A 6,108-nucleotide genomic window follows, 5' to 3' on the forward strand; every position below is an offset into this window, starting at 1 on the left:
AGGTGATATTTTTCCCTTATTGTGGTGTGTTTTCATTATAGATTAACCTACCCTACCCTTGGAGCATTTCCTTTTCGACAATAGGGCCAGATGAGCAGCATTATCCAACTTCCTTGGGCAGTCAAAACGGGCATGTCCATCACCAACGTTTTGGTTGATTGGGATTCAGAGGGATGTAGAGATATTCTGTGTGTAGCCTTTCTTTCTTTATTGAGGAAAATTCTTTTATCTTCTCCTCAAAACAATGATACATTACATGTGTTTTAGGAGATTGAACAAAAATAAATAGGGGCGCTGTTTTCTGGGAGGGACGCAGGGGGCCATGCCACGCGCCCAGCCAATCAAAGCGCACGCGGTGGCATAAAAGGGGTGAATTTCCGCCATACATGGGGAGTATAGTGGTCATTCCGGCCCCTATTGTGCGTGGGCATGGCCTGCGTCCCACGTAGAAAACATTCTCCCAAATAAATATCATATCATACTATCATATAAAAGCACGTTGTGATAAATCTTTCAGTTACCTATTCTACCCTTCATTCTTATCTAAAATTTCATACTTCAAATCTTAATCTTTATGTCTTTCTTTCTTATAATTTCATAATCTTAGGTACCCTTAGTATTAATTACTATTTTTAATTAATATTAATATTAATAATATTTATTATTTAATAAAACAAATCTTTCAATTACCACTTGTATCCTTCATTCTTATCTAAAATTTCAATTTTCTATTCTTAATCTATAGGTCATTCATTTTTATAATTTCATAATCTTAGGTACCCTTAATATTAATTATTGTTTTTAATTAGTAGCAAATCTTTCAGTTACCTATTCTACCCTTCATTCTTATCTAAAATTCCATTCTTCACATCTTAATCTTTATGTCATTCTTTCTTATAATCTCATAATCTTAGGTACCCTTAGTATTAATTACTATTTTTAATTAATATTAATATTAATAATATTTATTATTTAATAAAGCAAATCTTTCAATGCCATTTTTATCCTTCATTCTTATCTAAAATTTCAATTCTCTATTCTTAATCTGTAGGTCATTCCTTTTTATAATTTCTTAATCTTGGGTACCCTTAGTATTAATAATTATTTGTAATTAATAATATTTATTATTATTTAAATTTAAAAATAGCCATTTTTATGTTTGTTTTTAATTAAAATTCATAATTGAAAAATTGAAAAAAAAAAAATGGGAGAAAAAATATATCTAAAACTATATCTAACTATATCTATCTCTCTATCTCTCTATCACTGTTTACAACGTAACAAAGATATACAAGTGCATATATTATTGAGTAAATTCTGATTTCATTAGTTTCACTCTCTAATATCTCTACTTAGAATCCACGTATGGTCACATGTACATTCTTACTAGTATAAGTAAAATTGGAATAAATTGGAGTTTTCTATCAGGTGTGAAGGGAAGCCAAGGGTCTTCCCAAAAACAGGGTAGGTGCATCATTTCCTATAAGGAAAAGGGTTCTCCATGACACCAGGAGGATGCGAGGGGGGGGGATCTCTCATACCACATCAATGATGGCGTAGAGAACAATATCATTCACATTGGCCCACATGGTCAACGTACGAAAGGGAGGAGAATAAAATAATCTCATGTGAGAGGATGGTAAACACTGCCGTTTGGAAATTTTTTTTCTCCAAATTTTAAGATACCTTTAAGGAGAAAAGTTCTTTGTGGGAGAGTGTACCACCTATGCTCAAACACAGAGGGTGGGAGACATGACCGTCTTACCCCATGAAAGACGGAAATCCGGCCTCATATGATGCCAACGTGTACACACAAGGGCCACGCTCCCCCACAAAGAACATCGACCTTACCTTTAATAATTGCATCTCTCCTAACTAACCCAATCTCAAGAAATGTAGATTTTTTAACATCCAAGATAGAAGAGAATGGAAAGTATTTTGCTTTCATAATCCTTGCCCTGTAAAGAATATGGATCTGATCTAAGGCTCAATGCCTACTTTGTAAGGTCTTTATTGAAGAGTGGAAATCCCTACATGAGAGTGCACCATCATGCTTATACACCTAGTGAGCTGGTCTCAACTCACCCAAGCTAATTCTTTCTCATAATCTGATTGCCCCAACCAGAACACTCTGTGTCTCTTGTTTAACTCATTACAAAGACTTTTGGGCAATAGAGAGTACCTCATGGCATGGCTTGCAATAACACTAGCCACAATTTTAAGCAGCACCCCTCCGGCCCCTCTCCCAACTAGGCATAGCAATTTCCCTCTCCATCCTTCACTTTTTTTGCTACCCTTTACATGACACTAGAAATATAACAAGAAGAAGTGGTTTTAGTAATAATCTAGGCATATCATATGCAACAAAAACATTGATGATCGTAGATGAAGCTAATATGGTTAAAACTGTGACTAATAATCCTTATATTTGGAAGCTTATTGGGCGCCGCCAGCTATTGTTTGGTCGTAAGACACAGGAGGTCTGGTGTTCGACTCTTCGTCCTTCCCACCTTATCCCAACCACTCCCCCTACCTATGGACCCCCGGTTTGTAGGCTCTAGTTGATGACTGGGTAGTCAATGACCAAAAAACAAAATCGTTATATTTTGTAGAAACCTGTAAATTGACCATTAATATATACCACATCCTTGCCGATTGTGAACTCTATTGTTCGGTTTTTAATCCTCTCCAATTACTAAAAGTGTGCAATGCAGTAGTGCTAGGTGGAGATGTCGACACCTGGTAGCTCGGACATCCAACGGTGGATGTCAATGAGCTCGGACCGTTGGATGCCCGAGCTGCTTGGTGTTGACATCTCCACCTAGCACTGTCGCACTACACACTTTTAGGAATTGGAGAGGATTATTTCCCCTATTGTTCAGGTGATTTGAAATGAGTCTGACTTCATTGCATGTATGTGCAGTGCTAGGGGCTGGCATCTGTCCCACCTAGTGCCATTAAAGAGGTGAATAACGACATTTGTGGAAGTAAAAAGGACAGATGTTAGCTCCTAATTGTGTGTATAAGTGATCCGGATTCATCTGAAACTACTTGGAAGTGCTTGTAATCCAAAATCTTTGCCAAATTTAAAGCGAGGAAAGCGTCATGTGGATAATTTGGCAAATTACAAGAAATGGAAAAAGGTTCTTTGAGCCATTGGCGTAGGGTACACTAGCATCCATGTGTCTATCTCTCTCCTCAAAACATGAAATAACTTTGCTGCCCTCCCATGCATGATACCATTTTGACACACCTCATTGGTGTGTTTCTCTATGCTACTTGCTTAGAGTATCCTCTCCCATAAAAAATACATTAACTTAAGGGAGAATGTTCTCTGTGCCGCAGCGCAGGTTGGGCCCAAGCATATGGGCAGCCTGTGCAGGGGGGCAGGGTGGTCATTGCGCCCACCCCCATGTGCCTGGGCGCAACCTACGCTGCGGCACGCACAGAGAACATAAATACTATTTGGGCCTCTGGTTGCTTGCCTATGGTCGAGGAGGACTGGACTTACTTACACCCCCCTCCAAAAAAAAGATTGGACTCATCTAGCTACCACCGTAAATCATCCAACTACACACTTCAATAAGGGTTTTAGGTATGAGACTGTTTAAATGACAACTCTATAGGAGTATTTAGAACTTGTAACCTTTTTTTTATTGTTACTAAAAGTTCTTTAAGTTCCGAGTGAAAAAGTCTTTTAAATAATTTGAAAGTGACTTATCAAAAATTATTTGTCTTTGCATAGTTTCGAGTATATTTATGAAATGACAAAATAAATGTACTATTATTGAAAAAAATATATGCTATATTAAAAGGGCAAAAGTAAAGTTACAAGAAAAAATTCCTTTATGTATCGTACTCAACCATTGATTCGTATCCACAGTTCAAGAAATTGGAATTGGATCAAGGATTTTAAATTCAAAATTGGGGGCAGAATCAGTCCTATTGATTCCGATCAAGATTGGATCAAAATTGACCAAAATTAGTCCCAAAACCCCTAGAATCAACTGCTTCAAAACATCTAGAATTGAGATAGGTCACGATTGAGACTGATTCCAATTTTAGAAACAATGACTTGGATTGGTCAAATCGACCAAAATCAAGCCTGGTTCTTAACAATTCAAATCCGTCAATTAGATTTGTTCTAAGTTTCATACCAATTAGTGGTTATGGATGTGTGCCTCACGACACAAAATTGTAAGAAGGGAGAGCTTATTTGCCCTAGGTTAAGGTGGTGGAGCTTAAAAGGAAATACTTTGAAATCATTATTGATGAAGTGGCCAACAAAGGAAAGTGGGATTTTGAGGAAGACACTAATATGATGTGGAGTGAAATGACTACTTGTATTAAGAAGGTTGCTAAAAATGTTCTAGGCGAATTGAAAGGAAAACGTCACTCTTCTAGAGAGACTTGGTGGTGGGATGATAAGGTTAAAAGAGACATTAAAACTAAGAAAGTCAATTTTAAATCATGACGAAGCACTAAGGGTGTAGAAGATCTACAAAGGTATAAATTTGCCAAAAATAAAACTAAGAAGATAATGAGAAAAGAAAGAGAGAAGGTATGAAGATCTTTATCGCAATATGAGCATAAAGGAAGGAGAAAAAGTTATTTATAAGATAACAAATGTGAGGGAAAGAAATAGTAGAAATCTTGACCAAGTTAGATGTATTAAAAGTGAAGATGGTGAAATACTAATAAAAATAAGGACATTAAGAAGAGATAAGAAGGTTATTTTTGTAGCCTACTAAATGAAGATACTTCGAGTAGTAGCGTTTTGGAAGACTGCATTATCTGTCAAAACACCACATGTTGTAGATATTTATGAAAAATTAGGACGTTTGAAATAAAAGAAGCTTTAAGGAGGATGAAAGTAGGCAAGGCACGAGGCCCATATGAGGTCCCAATAGAATTTTGGAAGAACTTAGGAATCTATAGTTTATATTGGCTAATCAAACTGTTTAATAAGATTATGATAGGGGTGCAAGTTTGGACCTGTCGGCCTAAACCCGCCCTGAGCCAGAACAGGACCTGGGCTGAGATATTTGGCCCTGAGGGGCGGGTCAGGGCTGAAAATTTCTGGCCCTGAGTCAGGGTCGGATCGGGTCGGGTTAGGGTTGAGGCTTCGGGCTAAGCTTGGCGGCCCAGCCCGACCCTGATTTAAGTTATACTATGAAATATATATTGATATAATATATACATTATAAACTTTAAACGTCACCCACATTTTTTATATAATATATTATATATGAAGATAATAAGTGATATAATACCTTTTATTATAGTGTTATTTTATGTAAAATTGATAATGTTATCCTCGGCCCATTCCAGCCCATGCATTTCTTTCCCCCTCCCCATGATCAAGGCCAATCAGGGTCAGCCCGGCCCGACCCTGAGGGCGGGTCAGGGTTGGATTTTTCTGGCCCTGAGTCAGTGTCGTGTCGGGCCTGGGCCCAGTTAAGGGGACATAGGATTGGGCTAGGGTTCTATAAAGCCCAGTCCAACTCGACCCTATTGCAACCCTAGATTATGAGCATAAGGAAAATGTCAAATGAATGGAGGAGAAGCATCGTGGTTCTTGTTTACATAAATAAAGGTGATATTCAGAGCTGTAATGACTATAAAGGCAAAAAACTAATGAGATATTATGAAATTATGAGAGAGGGTTATTGAAACCCACCTGAGATAGTAAACTACTATTACAGATAACCGATTTGGTTTTATGTCAAGAAGATCCACGATAGAAGCTACTTATTTATTTAGGAGACTCATGGAAAGATTTATATATTGCAAGAAAGATCTTCATACGGTCTTTATTGACCTAGAAAAAACTTATGACATAATCCCAAAGAATTAATCTAACAAGTTATTAAAGAAGATAAGTGTTTCAAGTAAATTTGTGGATATAATTAAAGAAATGTATGATTGTGCAGTGACTAGTGTAAGAACTCTGGGGGAGTCAATGTAGTGAATTCCCAATTACAATTGAATTACATCAATGATCAACTTAATCCCTTATTTGTTTATGTTTATCATTGATGGTTCAACAAGACATTCAAGATGAAGATCCTTAGTGTATGTTACATTAAGGATCAACTTTAAATCCTT

This window comes from Telopea speciosissima, chromosome 5 (assembly GCF_018873765.1).
Source record: "Telopea speciosissima isolate NSW1024214 ecotype Mountain lineage chromosome 5, Tspe_v1, whole genome shotgun sequence".
Classification (NCBI taxonomy): domain Eukaryota; kingdom Viridiplantae; phylum Streptophyta; class Magnoliopsida; order Proteales; family Proteaceae; genus Telopea; species Telopea speciosissima.